The sequence below is a fragment of the Salmo salar genome, chromosome ssa15, assembly GCF_905237065.1.
Source record: "Salmo salar chromosome ssa15, Ssal_v3.1, whole genome shotgun sequence".
NCBI classification, from domain to species: Eukaryota; Metazoa; Chordata; class Actinopteri; order Salmoniformes; family Salmonidae; genus Salmo; species Salmo salar.
In genome coordinates this window covers 75,640,306-75,658,685 of record NC_059456.1, presented here as the reverse complement: position 1 = coordinate 75,658,685, position 18,380 = coordinate 75,640,306, and the positions used below count along the sequence as shown (strand labels likewise).

The 18,380-nt window shown below is 44.7% G+C and overlaps 1 protein-coding gene across 6 annotated transcripts in view; it reads right to left on the bottom strand.

Annotated features, from left to right (window-relative positions):
* The window catches only part of LOC106572122 (solute carrier organic anion transporter family member 4A1), a 57,212-nt gene that overhangs the window by 26,092 nt on the left and 12,740 nt on the right, over positions 1 to 18,380 (bottom strand). Inside the window, exon 1 of one of the 6 annotated variants that reach the window (XM_014145980.2) lies at positions 11,427 to 11,602. The exons of 4 other annotated variants lie outside the window; for them this stretch is intronic. The gene's annotated coding sequence lies outside the window, so the exon portion shown is untranslated. Of the gene's footprint in view, positions 1 to 11,426; positions 11,603 to 18,380 lie in introns of those variants that run through there. One more of the 6 variants, XM_014145978.2, reaches the window with a different exon arrangement.

The following is an 18,380-nucleotide window of genomic DNA, read 5'->3' as shown; positions in this document are numbered from 1 at the left end:
ACGGCGAGTTGAGTTGATGCCAAAGAGCTCCATTTTGGTCTCATCTGACCACAACACTTTCACCCAGTTGTCCTCTGAATCATTCAGATGTTCATTGGCAAACTTCAGACGGCATGTATATGTGCTTTCTTGAGCAGGGGGACCTTGCGGGCGCTGCAGGATTTCAGTCCTTCACGGCGTAGTGTTACCAATTGTTTTCTTGGTGACTATGGTCCCAGCTGCCTTGAGATCATTGACAAGATCCTCCCGTGTAGTTCTGGGCTGATTCCTCACCGTTCTCATGATCATTGCAACTCCACGAGGTGAGCTCTTGCATGGAGCCCCAGGCCGAGGGAGATTGACAGTTCTTTTGTGTTTCTTCCATTTGCGAATAATCGCACCAACTGTTGTCACCTTCTCACCAAGCTGCTTGGCGATGGTCTTGAAGCCCATTCCAGCCTTGTGTAGGTCTACAATCTTGTCCCTGACATCCTTGGAGAGCTCTTTGGTCTTGGCCATGGTGGAGAGTTTGGAACCTGATTGATTGATTGCTTCTGTGGACAGGTGTCTTTTATACAGGTAACAAACTGAGATTAGGAGAACTCCCTTTAAGAGTGTGCTCCTAATCTCAGGTCGTTATCTGTATAAAAGACCTGGGAGCCAGAAATCTTTCTGAATGAGATCGGGTCAAATACTTATTTCCCTCATTAAAATGCAAATCAATTTATAACATTTTTGACAGGCGTTTTTATGGATTTTTTTGTTGTTATTCTGTCTCTCACTGTTCAAATAAACCTACCATTAAAATTATTGACTGATCATTTCTTTGTCAGTGGGCAAACGTACAAAATTAGCAGGGGATCAAATACTTTTTTCCCTCATTGTAGTGTTTGATGAAACGGACTGGGCACGAGATTTGCTCGCTCCTCCTCCGCATTCTGGAAAGGAGGGGGGCAGTAGGCCACCAGTTCAATGGCTTGATTGATGTGAAGGGGTGATAAACCCCTTAGACAAAAATACTGGATTGGGCCATAAGGTCACACCTAGGTCGTCTGCCTTCCATTGTAGGCATACCGGGCTCATAGAGACCGTGTGGAGCTCACTCACACATTTCGCTGATGAAATAGCTAAGAGGAAAGCCATTTTCAGGGAGAACCATTTTATGTCCGGCTCCTCCGATAATAACAGGATCGCAGCCAATCAGTAGAGGGTCGGGCTCTTCAGAAGCCACACCCGTAGCTGAAGTTTCTCTTTGCTGGGATGCCATATCCTGCATTCCAACTGTGAAAACAGGTCCTGTCTGTGAGGCAGCTACCATGGCACTCTCTCCAGAAGACTGAGGAGGGTTGGAGAAAACAGGGTCTCGCTGGCCATCTGGGGGCTACAAGCAGCAGCCTATGTTGAGCCCAAGAGACCCTGTGCAGCATTGCTAAGATCGGGGGTTCAGAGGGAAAGCATACAGAAGGCCCTGGCCATGTGTGGGCTAAGGCGTCCATGCCCAGGGGGCTCTTGGACTTTTCCAGAGAGAACCAGAGGGAGCAGTAGGATGTTTTTGCTGAGGCAAACAGGTCCACGTGCTGTTCCAAACCTCTGCCATATCATCTTCACTACCTGTGGGTGAAGTCTCCATTCCCCCTGGGGCGGTTTCTGTCATAACAAAAAGTCTGCCACCTCGTTCACCTTGCCTGGGAGATGAATGGCTCGTAGGAAGGCCAGATGTGGTAGGGCCCATATCAAGAGTTGTTGGGCCACATGTAGGGACCATACAGACCTCATTCCCACTTGATGGTTGATGTGGAACACTGTTGATGTACAGTGCCTTGCAAAAGTATTCATCCCGCTTGGCGTTTTTCCTATTTTGTTGCATTACAAGCTGTAATTTAAATGGATTTTTATTTGGATTTCATGTAATGGACATACACAAAATAGTCCAAATTGGTGAAGTGAAATGAAAAAAATTACTTGTTTGAAAAAATAAAAAAATTAAAAGTGGTGCTTGCATATGATTTCACCCCTTTGCTATGAAGCCCCTAAATAAGATCTGGTGCAACCAATTACCTTCAGAAGTCACATAATTAGTTAGATTGCACACAGGTGGACTTTATTTAAGAGTCACATGATCTGTGACATGATCTCAGTATGTATACACCTGTTCTGAAAGGCCCCAGAGTCTGCAACACCACTTAGTAAGGGGTACCACCAAGCAGGCAGCACCAAGCAAGACCAAGGAGCTCTACAAACAGATCAGGGACAAAGTTGTGGACAAGTACAGATCAGGGTTGGGTTATAAAAAAATATCTGAAACTTTGAACATCCCACGGAGAACCATTAAATCCATTATTAAAAAAGTTAAAGAAAATGGCACCACAACAAACCTGCTAAGAGAGGGCCGCCCACCAAAACTCACAGACAAGGCAAGGAGGGCATTAATCAGAGAGGCAACAAAGAGACCAAAGATAACCCTGAAGGAGCTGCAAAGCTCCACGATGGAGATTGGAGTATCTGTCCATAGGACCACTTTAAACCGTACACTCCACAGAGCTGGGGTTTATGGAAGAGTGGCCAGAAAAAAGCCATCGCTTAAAGAAAGAAATAAGCAAACATGTTTGGTGTTCGCCAAAAGGCATGTGGGAGGCTCCCCAAACATATGGAAGAGGGTACGCTGGTCAGATGAGACAAAAATGTAGCTTTTTGGCCATCAAGCAAAACGCTATGTCTGGTGCAAACCCAACACCTCTCATCACCACGAGAACTTCATCCCCACAGTGAAGCATAGTGGTGGCAGCATCATGCTTTGGGGATGTTTTTCATCGTCAGGGACTGGTAAACTGGTCAGAATTGAAGGAATGATGGATGGCACTAAATACAGGGAAATTATTGAGGAAAACCTGTTTCAGTCTTCCAGAGATTTGAGACTGGGACGGAGGTTCATCTTCCAGCATGACAATGACCCTAAGCATACTGCTAAAGCAACACTCAAGCGGTTTAAGGGGAAACATTTAAATGTCTTTGAATGGCCTAGTCAAAGCCCAGACCTCAAACCAATTGAGCATCGGTGGTATGACTTATAGATTGCTGTACACAAGCAGAACCCAACCAACTTGAAGGAGCTGGAGCAGTTTTGCCTTGAAGAATGGGCAAAAATTCCAGTGGCTAGATGTTCCAAGCTTATAGAGACATACCCCAAGAGACTTGCAGCTGTAATTGCTGCAAAAGTTGACTCTACAAAGTATTGACTTTGGGGGGTGAATAGTTATGCACGCAGAAGTTTTCAGTTTTTTTGTCTTATTTTTTGTTTGTTTCACAATAAAAAATATTTTGCATCTTCAAAGTGGTAGGCATGTTGTGTAAATAAAATGATACAACCCCCCCAAAAAAATCTGTTTTAATTCCAGGTTGTAAGGCAACAAAATAGGAAAAATGCAAAGGGGGGTGAATACTTTCGCAAGCCACTGTATTGTCTGATTGTATCAGGACATGCTTGTGATAGAGAACCGTCAGAGTGTGAGTCAGAGCTAGGTAAACTGTCTGAAGTTCTAGCACGTAGATATGCTCTTTCCTCCAGCGGGGGCACCACTCTCCCCATACAGACCTGTGTTGCCACACTGCTCCCCAGCCTGTTAGCAAAGCGTCGGTCGTCACTACCTCCCGCCTTGACGGAATTGATTTGAGAGGGACACTTGTAGTCAGGTAGGCTCTCTTCCTCCACGGCCGTAGAGTAGAGTAGCATGCCCTTGTCACCAGTATGTTGGTGTTTCTGTTCCGCTTGGGGTCCAAGTGGAGGTCGTTGAACCATCTTTGTAGTGGACTTAAAGACAGCTGGCCTAACGGTGTCACCACAGAGGCCTCCGCGAGCATGCCCATCTGTTGTTGGAACGTTCGTACCTTCACCAATGCAATCAATTGAAATTGTTGCAGAAGAAGAAGAATAGTGTCCACGAGCAGAGGTGTTATACATGCCCTGATAGTGCAGGAGTTCAGAGCCATGCCAATAATGTGGTTCAGAGTCAGCGCTGTGCCCTCGGTCGCACACTCGCGAGATGGGGCGCAGATGAGCCAGTTGTTGAGGTAAGGAAGGATCTTGATCCCTTGTAGGTGGAGGGAGCTCAAGGCTGTGCTCAGGCATCTTGTGAAGACGCGAGGAGCCAGGGAGAGACCGAAGGGTAATACCGGAAACGGGTATGCCTGGCCCTGGAAAGCGAACCGCAGAAAATGTCGGTGTTCTGGTAACACCGGAATGTGATAGTAAGTCAAGGGACGTGAAGCATTTCCCCGCGGCTAAGGTCTGGAGAATGTCGACTGTCCGCAACATGTGGAAGGGGAGAACTTTTTGGAAAACATTGAACCATTTTAAATCCAGACCTGGACAGAAGCCTCCATCTTTCTTCGGAACCAGGAAATAGGTTGAGTAAAAGCCATCTTGCTGTTCTGGTGCTTTTACTATTGTGATCGCGCCCTTCCCCAGGAATGATGTAATCTCCTGGTTGAGGGTGCAAGCTTTCAGGGGTTCTGTGTCTCAAGTCATTCTGATCCCTGAGAATGGTGGGGGTCGGCGTCGGAAATGCAGCCTGTACCCCTGTGAGAGGGTCATCACCACCCATGGGTCTGAGGAGTGGGATACCCAGTAGGTCAGGTGCTGCTGGGTATATCGGCCTATGACCGAGCCCCGCCATTCAGTTTCTGCCTCCACGCCTGTTTGTGGGGTTGGGGGGGCACTGACAATGACCACAGCCCCGGCCCCTTGGGGGTTGGGGGGTGGCTGCATCGCCGTCTGGGGCTGGCGAGCACCTGTGTTAGGCTGGTGGTAGGACCAAGGGTGTGTGTACGGCTGGGCCAAGTGAGAACGGCGAGGTCTACGTGCGTCACGCCTCCCTCTGCCACGACTGTGATGCCTGGTTTCTGGCCTGTGGGTTCCACAGTGGTGTAGCCTAAGTCATCTGTTTTCTGCGTTCGATGGCCCGCTCAGCCGCAGGGCTGAAAAGCAGTCCGGGGAACACTGGGAGCTTTCTCAGTGTGCGTCTGGAGTCATTGGACATTGAGGCTTAGGCGAGCCAGACCTGGCGACGAGTCACAACAAGGGTGGACATTAGTCTGCCTAGCTCTCTGGTCATGAATGCAAACGCTTGAAGAGATGTGTCATCTAGGTTGCAGAGGTCCAGGTCTGCGTGCTCTGGCTGGAGCATCCTGTTCTGTGCTAGCATGAGCACTGAGAAGGAGTTCCCAATGTGGGCCATACGGACCGCTGTGTTGTAGGCACGTGACAGTAGCTCCTCTGTGGCCCTGCACTGAGGTCTTGGGCAGCGGGCGTCATCTTTCAAGGCTTCATCTGCGGAGAGCATTAGCTCTGCTATGCATTCATCCACCTCAAGCATATGGTCCAGCCCATGTTGTTTTGCATCGCATATGGCAAGATAGCGTCCTACTGTCCTTGCCGTGTTGGGCAAGTGCCCGCGGGTCACCCAGCATCTCTGAAGCTCTGTAAGAAAAGCCGGTGAAGGTGGCACACTGAACGGTGTAGCTGCCGGGGCCTTCTTAAAGAACAGGTTAGCGGCAGGGGCTGTGGCTTGAGGGTCATCAAGCTCTAGCCTAGCTAAGGCCGCACGCAGGACCGCGCATAGTGAGGCAGAGCTTCCTTCTGAATCTGTGTGATCAGAGCCTCGGAATGACTCCTCTGTCCCATCTTTAGCTTTGAGACTTAATGGCTCCACAACACTGGATGCCCGAGTGGACAGCAGGTCATCATCCCGGCTATCTGAGTCCTCTGTTGCGTCCCCCATGCTGGAGGGTGTGGTAGAGGGCCCCGGCTCAGGAGGCTTGAAGGAATGCAAAAGCGTTTGTAGCTGCTCTATCTCAGAGGATATGGAATCTACCTTCCAAGTGAGGCTCTTATTTTTTAAACTTTTTTTACCGGGGGGGGGGGGGGGCATCAGTGTTTTATGTGCTTTCCTTCTTTTGGTGGCCCTGGGTGGGACCTTGCGAACAACGACGGACGCTGGTAAATTATCTGTGAAAACCAGGCACTCAACTCTGGCTAGCCGCGCTTGCCTCACCTTCGCAGGAAGGACGGCACAGTTAATGCAGGGGTCAGAAAGGGCCTCACGCAGGTGGACAACGCCTAACCATCTTCAAGTTGTAGTTCAGCTCCACAGGAGGATCAGCCATGCATGCCCAGCATCATGGTGATGCAGTGTTCTCTCAGCTCAGAATGTGAAGAAAATAAATTATAAATATGAAATATTTCTCATGCAAACTCATCAAACTAAGTAATATAATAGTGACCGAAGACTATATACAACAGCTACAATAATCTGGCGGAAGCTGTACAGTCGTGGCCAAAAGTTTTGAGAATGACACAAATATTAATTTTCAAAGTCTGCTGCCTCAGTTTGTATGATGGGAATTTGCATATACTCCAGAATGTTATGAAGAGTGATCAGATGAATTGCAAAGTCCCTCTTTGCCATGCAAATGAACTGAATCCCCAAAAACATTACCACTGCATTTCAGCCCTGCAACAAAAGGACCAGCTGAAATCATGTCAGTGATTCTCTCGTTAACACAGGTGTGAGTGTTGACGAGGACAAGGCTGAAGATCACTCTGTCATGCTGACTGAGTTCGAATAACAGACTGAAAGCTTCAAAAGGAGGGTGGTGCTTGGAATCATTGTTTTTCGACTGTCAAACATGGTTACCTGCAAGGAAACACGTGCCGTCATCATTGCTTTGCACTAAAAAGGGCTTCACAGGCAAGGATATTGCTGCCAGTAAGATTGCAGAAAGTCCAGCAAGTGCCATGACTGTCTCCTAAAGTTGATTCAGCTGCGGGATTGGGGCACCACCAGTACAGAGATTGCTCAGGAATGGCAACAGGCAGGTGTGAGTGCATCTGCACGCATAGTGAGGCGAAGACTTTTGGAGGATGGCCTGGTGTCAAGAATGGCAGCAAAGAAGCCACTTCTCTCCAGGAAAAACATCAGGGACAGACTGATATTCTGCAAAAGGTACAGGGATTGGACAGCTGAGGACTGGGGTAAAGTCATTTTCTCTGATGAATCCCCTTTCCGATTGTTAAGGGCATCCTGAAAAAAGCTTGTCCGGAGAAGACAAGGTCAGCGCTACCATCAGTCCTGTGTCATGCCAACAGTAAAGCATCCTGAGACCATTCATGTGTGGGGTTGCTTCTCAGCCAAGGTGGTGGGCTCACTCACAATTTTGCCTAAGAACACAGCCATAAATAAAGAATGGTACCAACACATCCTCCGAGAGCAACTTCTCCCAACCATCCAGGAACAGTTTGGTGACGCACAATGCCTTTTCCAGCATGATGGAGCACCTTGCCATAAGGAAAAAGTGATAACTAAGTGGCTCGGGGAACAAAACATCGATATTTTGGGTCCATGGCAAGGAAACTCCCCAGACCTTAATTCCATTGAGAACTTGTAGTCAATCCTCAAGAGGCGGGTGGACAAACAAAAACACACAAATTCTGACAAACTCCAAGCATTGATTATGCAAGAATGGGCTGCCGTCATTCAGGATGTGGCCCAGAAGTTAATTGACAGCATGCCAGGGCGGATTGCAGAGGTCTTAACAAAGAAGGGTCAACACTGCAAATATTGACTCTTTTCATCAACTTCATGTAATTGTCAATAAAAGACTTTGACACTTAAGAAATGTTTGTAATTATACTTCAGTATTCCATAGTAACATCTGACAAAAATATCTAAAGACACTGAAGCAGCAAACTTTGTGAAAATGTATATTTGTGTCATTCTCAGAACTTGTGGCCACGACTGTACAGCAGCCGTAAAAATAATTTTGAGTGAGCCTAGCTATGACCACAGGGCTGGAGCAGGAGAGGTAACATGTTTAAATGTAGGCTTATTTATGCGAAACACACACAAATGGCCGTCATTTGATAAGCCAAGTTGACAACACACAGTGGCAGCTATGTGAAGTTGGTAAGCTAGCTGACGACACACAGTGGCAGCTAGGTTGAGTTAGTAAACTGGCTAGCTAGCTAGCTTGCAGCATGCTAGTAATACCAGGGGAGAGGGATGCCTACGGGAGGAAATCTGAATCTCACGTCATATAGCTGGCTAAGCTAACAATCTTCCTAGATGTGGTTATTTAGGGAAGTGACCTGTTCGAGTTTTAAATAGTCGACGGACGACTAGTGCCCGGTGGCCTCAATAACGAGCACAGCAGTGGAGGATATCTTGACAAGGTTAGCATCGGAGTACTGTGGCCAACACACACACTAGCTAGACAAGGAAGCCCGATATCCTCCAATAAAAGAGAGCTGTCACACAGGCTTGGGGGGCGAATTTCGTGCTCTGACCCGGAGTTCACAGGCTGTTGGTGACAGACTGACACACAACTCACACAGAGTTTAGCTTAGCCTCCCGGGACCTGGGAAGATGCAATCTGAAAAACGGGAGCAGCGGAGCAGTCAACTTGTGCGATGCGGCTAAGCTAACTTTGCGAGAAGAAATAAGAAACGTCACCGGCATGACTTTGTTGTTATTATTACTTGACCTGCGCTGAGCGCGAGGAATATAATCCATACTTTCAACCGTACTGACGGTCTGAAAGGTATGAAGTAGAACCCGTTTATAATAGCAATAAGTCACCTCGGGGTTTGTGGTATATGGCCAATATACCATGGCTAAGGACTGTATCCAGGCACTCTGCGTTGCGTCGTGCTTAAGAACAGCCCTTAGCCTTGGTATATTTGCCATATACCACACCCCCCGTGCCTTATTGCTTAAATAACTCACGACTAAGGGATGTTTTGACCCAGTCATTCATTCTAATAATTCTATTCATTAGACGTTGCTAAGCTAAACAAATCATTGGAATTTTGATAGCTAGCAGAGATTCAATGATGAAGAGAGACAAGAACTTCAATAAATAATGATTTAATAAAAGCCTACATAAGCAACAACTATTAGGGTTGGCAAGTCTGAACTAATGAAGCTAGTTGGTGATGTTAATAGTGATGTTTCCGTTGATGGCACACGAGTGGAAGAACTGTCCATGGTCCTAGCGCTGGTTGGTGACAGCCAGTGCTTGCCTCTTCTTTGGCTGAGCATGGGACGCCCCACTTACATCATCGCCTGCTAAAATGGCATTCCAGCACTTTCTGTTCTCTGAGGTGCAGCCAATAACTATTGAGTGAGCTCTCAAAACCGATGACCATTCACAGCCATTATTTCCCTTGCCTCCAGGTCCGCATCAGATAACTTTTGCATTCTGAAGTAGCTACCCAAGCAGGCTGGATGTTAGTTATTTTGTCATGTTTTGACCCAGTCGTTAATTCTAATCATTCAACGTTGCTGTACTAAACAAATCATTGGCATGTAACTAGCTAGCAGAGATTCAATGATGATGAGAGACAAGAACTTCACTAAATAATGATTTAGCTAATAAATATCCAATAAGTGTGCGCTGGTTAATGAATGAATGAATGAATGTTTATGGTTTCCGTGGTCAATTATTAGTTTCACATTTATTCTTGGAACAGAAGAGATCGCATTTGTAAAATGATACATTGTTGCACCGGTCGTGGGCAGACAGGTAAGTTTATACAACCCCAAACTTTTGCAAACCAAAATATATTATGAATTTTATACCTGGGCTGCAGGACAGTGGACAGGACAGTGGACAGGACAGTGGAATTATGACATTAACACGGCATGATATTTTGCAGGAGCATTGTCCCACAACTCCCGTATACTGTATCAACCAATTAGCATCCAGAATCCAAACAACCCATTTTTATGGTCCCGTGTGGCTCAGTTGGTAGAGCATGGTGTTTGCAACGCCAGGGTTGTGGATTCAATTCCCACGGGGGACCAGTATGAAAAGAAAAAAAAAAGTATGAAATGTATGCATTCACTACTGTAAGTCGCTCTGGATAAGAGCGTCTGCTAAATGACTAAAATGTAATGTAAATGCAAATGAGACAATATACACATGGCTAGTACATTCATAAAGTGCCATTGTTTACGTCATTACCTAGCAACACACTACTACCTTTACAGATCCACTGTCTCATCTGCCAAGCCATGCAATTTATAAACTTGTCCACTGTAAAAAGCATCTAGACATTATGTCCAAATTCGATCTCCACTGCGTCCCATAATAATGAATGTGTTAGGAATCGGGGCATGACAGACGGGCAGCTTTTCTCAGCCAGTCAAAATCATGTATCTGCATAACTTTTATGGATACAAAGAATTTTCTATAGAAAAACTGATAAAACAAAACAAAATGCAGCTAGTTTGCTGTCTTTCCAGATTCAGTGGGTGTGTGGTAGCTGTGTAGTTGGCTATCTAGCAAGGGGGAAGAGCCTCCATAGCAACCATTTTTGCTTGCCATAGCAACCTGTAAAGTTCTGGAACTATCAACCAGCGCTTGGGTCGTTTTGCTTTACATGGCAGCCAATACGAATAGAACTAATGACCAGAAAGCGCCTGCAATTGCACTTGACAACCAGTGTTAGTGAATGTAGCATCACATTTTGTAGAAAAATGTATGGTTTGGGAAAGAATCTTGCTTTTTAATGCTGATAACCTGTTGTATAAAAGCAATAATATATGCGAGGCCATGTGTTATGACATGTTTATCATGGCTGTGGTGGTCTACGGCTAAACCACTAGGCTTCGCCTCGTGGCTGTCACTGCCATGATACAATTGTCATAACACATGACCTCTCATCTATTACTGCTTAAATAAAATTATACAGCTCAGACTCCATCTCATTAAACCTATTCCAACAGCAATGAAAAAGAACTGAAAGCCTTTAGTCAGATAACACTTGGATATTTTTATGACCAAATCGTTATTTCAAACATAAAAAATACCTTATTAAACATACTCCTTGTTCCTTGGTTTGTACAGACCATTTTTGGTTTACATTTTTGAAAACATTCTATTCCATACAATCCAACGGCTCGAGAACTTTCATGATACCTGCAGAAACAGTTTGGTCTGCCAACATTCTTCAGAGCCATGAACATGTGATGCTTTGTTGAATGATCAACTAAACCCATATCATTTTTTTGGCTCCTCCTTTTCTTAATGTTTGGTGAGCAAGTACTAGGAAAGAAAAGCTAACAACCGTTTCAAGTATGCAATTAAAGCATATTGCTGTTATCTGTTATTTTGAGACTGGAGAAAATCCTTTCTTCCTCAGCTTTGGAAGATACGCAGGACCTGTAGACTATTTATCACCTTTTCATATAATATGCTAACCCTCCACTCCTCAGTACAACATCATTTAGTTAACAATATAATCAGATTGAAGATTAAACTCACACAGAATAAAATAAAATCCTCAGATTGATCATACTGTTTTCTCAATTACTCTTCAATACCAATAATGAAGCATTACAATAAATACTAAGTAGAAAGCGAAATATTAAGCATTATTTGCATCCTACCTCCACTCTTCCTCACAGGGTAAGGGAAACTGAGTCAGGGAGAGAGATAGAGACGGAGGTATCCCAGGTTCTAACCCAGTCTCTCCAAGCCTCTTAAAGGCTAACACTGAGACAGCACAACGCCCAATCCTGACGTACAGATCCTGCTGATGACAGCCATGTGGGACAGCCCACCACTACAGTACCTAATCCACCTGGATAATTGGCTAGGGCTTACCACCACCTCCCACTGACCACCCTACCCGACCCAGACACGCACACAGCTACACACACACTACCGCTGTAGAATACAGTATAATATAATATATATGATATAATATAATAACTGCAGTATAATCTCGTTTTAGATCACACATCTCTGTGGTTATAGCTCAAAGGGTGAATTGTAAACAACGGTAACTACTGTAAATGCAAACTCATTATTCACTAGAGCAGCAAATGAATGTGAATGTTGTGTGTGAATAGGAGAATGAAATAGCCTAGTCTGACCGCCAGCCACACAGCCATTGTTTGTGTGGGGTCGTTTCAGGACCAGTATATAGGGAAACGTTATCCTAACAGTGAACTGAATAGCACTTCAGCTCTTCTGAAGTGAATTATAACAGTGTTGTGTGTGTTTGTGTGGTGTTTCTCTCTCTCTCCCTCGCTAAAATACACACACAAACAAATACACCCTTTACCACATCACCTTTAAGATATACCCTCAGGTTTTGCCTGATTTTCCCTGAGTGCCACTTTACAGGTTAAATCATCTGCTGCTGCCTTCAGGATCCTCAAAACTAGCAATTATTTGCCAGAACCTCTGCGCTCAGTCCACAAAGGTAATATCAAAAACCTGATTGTCACAGCTTTGAGGATGTTTATGACATCAGGGTTTTTGGCTACATGCCATATACAGTAGTAGTAATATTGTCCTCATAATTCTGCATGAAATGATAGCACTGGTGGTCTGTTACTGCTGTTAAAACAACAGAGAAAGACGAGTACTATCTGGCTTCAGCAACAATGGTCATGATGATTGCAGATATAAGAGTATGCGGTGGTGAGCCAGACCAGAACATTTGATTAAATCCTAATTAAATCGTATTGAGCAGTTGATTGATGGCCAAGTGGAGATATCCCCATTTCCCTCAGATAGCTTGAGAGAGAGAGAGTAAGACTCTAGATTAGACTATGGGAACGAGTCTGGAGCTGGAAGGACGCACTTGAGCCAGGGTACAATGTTCACAATGAGCCATGGGGTGATGTCCGTTATTTAGTTGTTTGCGTATCCCAGTGCAACGGATATATGAAGAAAAACAAGGCCTAAACACAAGATTTGGCAAACCTTCTAGTGTTTTACAGACCTGTTCCATTTATATTAGGATCTTCGAGTCTTTTCATTTCTATATCAAAGTGAGATCAAAATGAGGGAGCTCAGATGAATAAGCAAAGGGGCTACCGGTCCTCATTCTTATGAATAGCAGCTCATTCTTATGAATAGCAGCAGTGTTTGCTTTGGAGTGAGGAGGGTTTCCTCCTCTTTGGTAAACAGTTTCCTTTGATGTGTTGTTGGAGGCGCTCACATGGCTATTGCATGCAGAGCCAAGAGGTAGAACCAGAGCCATATATTTAGATTTGGGACAACTTTTACAATTGTTTATATTGTTCTTATTCTAGACATTCAGTTCCATAGCATTGTTTAAATATCCCCCATGTAATTTTAATGGGGAGTTAACATGGCTGCCATAGAATGTTGTAGTGCCATGCAAATGCATCATAATTCAGAAACCTCAAAGGCCCAATTCTTTAAGGGTGCGTTCGTCAATTTACCCTGGATAGTCAAGAGTGCATTCTGGGCTGTTCCTAAATTCAGAGTGTTGTCAGTTTGTAAATTCAGAGTGCACACTGGACGCTCTGGCCGAGAAGTAGAGTTGATCCGAGCAATCTGACCTCACAACAGCAATCATGCACCCAAGCTAACTGGCTAACGTTGGCTAGCTTGATAGCTACTTTTAGTCACAAATGAGAGAACACCTCACTCGGACCATTTCACTCGCCCTAGCAGAGCTGGTTATACTGTTTTCATGTTATCTTAAGGTTTAATTACAGTTTTTTGTTTGTAAATTCATCAATTATTCTTCGCTCTGATACTCTCAAACCAGAGTGCTCTGAATGTGGGAGTAGATTGCCAGAGTGAATTTACAAACACACCCTAAATATGTGGCTCTGTGTAGAACCACTGTCTCACATAAAATAGCAGGGTAAGGAAGCCACCCTACTCATTCTCACCTGTTGTTCCTGGAAGGGAAGCACTTTCAATACTAATGCTTCATTCAACCTCCTTTCCTCAACTACAACATAGAGGATGGAATATGGATGTAACACACTTATTATCAGGTTTAAGTTCGGTAATAAGGTACTGTAACTTGACGCTGTCAAACATAATTTTTAGGGAAAATATTCAACTAAACATATTTGAAAATGAATAATTTGGGGAAGTACTGTATGTTTCTGTATCTGTCTTGTGACAGATTGGTCCAGAGCACACACACGATTTGGTTTTGCCTGCTGCGATCAGACAATGTATGGTCTGACTGCAACGTCATAGATGTCCGAAAGAAAAACTCAAATTTAACCAATCACTACAAAACGAACCAGGGAACAGCCCACTAACATTGTTGTCTTTCAGCCCCCGTTGGCTCAATGTTCCTGGGAGGTTCAGGCAACAGCAAACATACTATTTCCATTAGAACAATCTCCGATACTGATCTAACCATTGTGTCTAGTCTACAAAGTACACTATTAAAATCCTGAGATTCCTTCATCTCTGTTTGGCCCCAGGGTAGTATTGTTCTCCATACTGTTTATCTTTATACAGTTACAGTACATCCATACTGTATGCCCTCAAAAAAATAATATGAAATTTTATGAGGTGGTCGACACCCATTGCACGTGCTGTGTAGGCTAATACCACCCAAGTTGAGCACTTACAGTAAATTGTGGGGCAGCAGCTAGCCTAGTGGTTAGAACGTTGGGCCAGTTACCAAAAGGTTGCTAGATCGAATCCCTGAGCTAACAAGGTAAAAACATATGTTGTTCTGCCCCTGAACAAGGCAGTTAACCCACTGTTCCTAGGTCGTCATTGTAAATAAGAATTTGTTCTTAACTGACTTGCCAAGTTAAATAAAAAATAAAAGTTCTGACTCTCATCACAAACATTACACTAATACACTGGCTTGGTACACTGGCTCACCCCCTTTGCATTTTTCCTATTTTGTTGCCTTACAACCTGGAATTAAAATTGATTTTTGGGGGGTTTGTTTCATTTGATTTACACAATACAACACTTTGAAGATATAAAATATTTGTTTTATTGTGAAACAAACTAGAAATAAGACAAAAAAACAGAAAACTTGAGCATGCATATGTCACGTCCTGACCATGGTAAGATGATATTTTCTATGGTAGAGTAGGTCAGGGCGTGACAGGGGGTGTTTTGTTCTATGTTTTCTATATCTATGTTTAGTTCTAGTTTTTTTTCTATGTTGGAGTTTTTTGGGTTGATCTCCAATTGGAGGCAGCTGGTCCTCGTTGTCTCTAATTGGAGATCATATTTAAGTAGGGTTTTTCTTCCTGGGTTTTGTGGGTTATTATATTTTGAGTAGTGTTTGTTTCTCTCTGCGTCACAGTTTGTTGTTTTGTCAATTCAGTTATTTATGTATTGCAAAGTTTAACGGATTAAATAAAATGTGGAACTACAACCATGCTGCACTTTGGTCTGCTCCTTTCGACAGCCATGACAGAATAACCCACCATCAAAGGACCAAGCAGCGTGCCCAGGAGCAACAGAAATGGACCTGGGAGGAAATTCTGGACGGGGAAGGACCCTGGAGTCAGGCTGGGGAGTATCGCCGGCCAAAGGAGGAAATTGAGCCAGCGAAGGCGGAGCGGCGTTATTATGAGGCGCTGTACCAACCACGAGGCAAGTGCGAGACAGCCCCAACATTTTTTGTTGGGGGGGGGCACACGGGGAGCTTGACAGAGTCAGGTTGGAGACCTGAGCCAACTCCCCGTGCTTACTGTGGGGGGCGAGTGATCGAGCAAGCACCATGTTGTCGTGTCTTTGGCTATGCCGGATTAAGTGATATGACATGCTAACCTATAAAATCCTTTCTCTGTAATTAATATTACCTGATTAAGCTAATCATGTAAATGTAATTAACTAGAAAGTCGGGGCACCACGGAAGAACGTTTATAGAGCCGTTATCTTCCGAATAAACTCTTAAAAATACTTAGTAATATTTTACATCGATAGCCGTCATCTTAATCATCTTATTTTATTTTCAGTCTCATAATGAAAGTTGTAAATTCTTGGCTATCTTCACGAACCCTGGCTAACAAGTTGAATCAGCAATACAAAATTGGGTTTAATTATTTATTTACTAAATACCTAAACTAATCACACAGAATTACAAATACACCGAATACAAATGATGTCATACATGATGGCTGGTTACACAAAGGAAAGGGGGTTGGGCTTGAATGAAAGAGCGGGAAGATTTAGGAACAAAGAAACAGCAGCTATGCTATCGTAAATACAGTATCTTATGCATTCTAAATTACCGCCCATTTGCAAAAGGAAAATGCAATAAATATTTACTCTGAGCTGCGCTTCGGTAGATTGGTCGTAGATGCTGGCCAGGTCGGCCAACAGATCTTCCTGTCCTCGGAAGAATGTCTCTGGTGGTAAATTGGATACGTGGTGGTATCTTCGTCTGTTTGTTAGACTGGATCTGTCGTCCGTCCTTTCCTAGCCCCCGTCTACAGCGGCCGCTGCTAACTCAATGGCTAGGAAGTATCACTTCTGTAGTGATTAAGCTCAAAGTTCATACCATTCGCCACCAAAGCTCACGCCGAGGTTGGCTTAGTTCTGTACTTGACATGTGTGTCCTTCTAACGTAGAGGCTGCAGACCTCACGTACTGGAACCTGTGGTTATCTTTTCGTCAAAGGCTTATATAGTGGAGAGGGGGAAGGATGTGTTTCATCGTTTATAACCCCTGTCTCTTCACAGGGGTGGGCCACTGATCAAGCAGGGCACTTTCCTTATGAAAACCCAATTCTCTCATTTGGAAGCTAAAATTACATTTAAACTCCTAACAAACAATTTCAATATCAAACATTTCAATTGCATAACAATTCCATGTGACTCTGATAACTAGAGGGTGTATACTTTCCCAGGTACAGTTTATGTCGTCCTGTCATCAGTCATAATGTCTCAGATGACAACCGAACTGACATCCATACTCATTACGTTCCAAAGCATATTTCCAACTGGTTTTATTACCAAAATATGGTTCCTTTCCCCATTTGTTTGATGTTCCCAAACTCTCTATATTTAACAGGACAGCAGTCCTTCAGGACAGCAGTCCTTCAGTAGGGTCAGAAAGAGAGGGGAAGGGAGAAAGGTATTTATGAGGGGGTCATAAACCTTACCTACAGGCCAACGTCATGACAATGTTATGCGGGGATGCGCACTGTGTCGCCAGTGCGCAGCTACAGCCCGGTGCGCTCGGTGCAAGCTCCCCACAGTTGCCGTGCTAGAGTTGGCATTCAGCCAGGAAGGAGTGTGCCTGCTCAGCGTTCCTGGTCTCCGGTGCGTCTTTTCGGTCCAGGTTATCCTGCGCCAGGTTATCCTGCGCCAGCTCTACGCACGGTACCCCCAGTTCGCCAATACAAACCTGTGCGACCTGTCACAATGCCTCGCGCTTGCCATGCAACGGGGGTTATCCAGCCAGGACAGGTTGTGCTAGCCATAAGCTCCAGACCTCCAGTGTGCCTCCACAGCCCAGTACGTCCTGTGCCTCCTCCCGCACTCGCGCTGAGGTGCGTGTTACCAGTCTGGCGCCACCTATGCCAGTCCCACGCATCAGACCTCCAGTGCGCATCCCCAGTCCAGAGCCTCCAGCGACGCTCCCCAGTCCGGAGCCTCCAGCGACGCTCCCCAGTCCGGAGCCTCCTGAGATGGCCTGCAGCCCGGAGTCTTCAGTCCCGTCCTGACCATAGTAAGATATTTTCTATGGTAGAGTAGGTCAAGGCGTGACGGGGGTGTTTTGTTCTCTGTTTTCTATATCTATGTTTAGTTCTAGTTTTCTATTTCTATGTTGTTTTTGGGGTTGATCTCCAATTGGAGGCAGCTGGTCCTCGTTGTCTCTAATTGGAGATCATATTTAAGTAGTGGTTTTTCTTCCTGGGTTTGTGGGTTATTATATTTTGAGAAGTGTTTGTTTCTCTCTGTGTCACGGTTTGTTGTTTTGTCAATTCAGTTATTTAGGTATTGCAAAGTTTCACGGATGAAATAAAATGTGGAACTACAACCACGCTGCACTTTGGTCTGCTCCTTTTGACAGCCATGACAGCATAACTATTCACCCCCCCCAAAGTCAATACTTTGTAGAGCCACCTTTTGCAGCAATTACAGCTGCAAGTCTCTTGGGGTATGTCTCTATAAGCTTGGCACATCTAGCCAACCTGCTCCAGCTCCTTCAAGTTGGATGGGTTCCGCTTGTGTACATCTTTAGGTCATACCACAGATTCTCAATTGGATTGAGGTCAGGGCTTTGACTAGGCCATTCCAAGACATTTAAATGTTTCCCCTTAAACCACTCAGTGTTGCTTTAGCAGTATGCTTAGGGTCATTGTCCTGCTGGAAGTTGAACCTCTGTCCTAGTCTCAAATCTCTGGAAGACTGAAACAGGTTTCCCTCAATAATTTCCCTCTATTGAGCGCCATCCATCATTCCTTCATTTCTGACCAGTTTCCCAGTTCCTGCCGATGGAAAAACATCCCCACAGCATGATGCTGACACCACCATGCTTCACTGTAGGGAAGGTTTTTTCGGGGTGATGAGAGGTGTTAGGTTTGCACCAGACATAGCGTTTTCCTTGATGGCCAAAAAGCTACATTTTAGTCT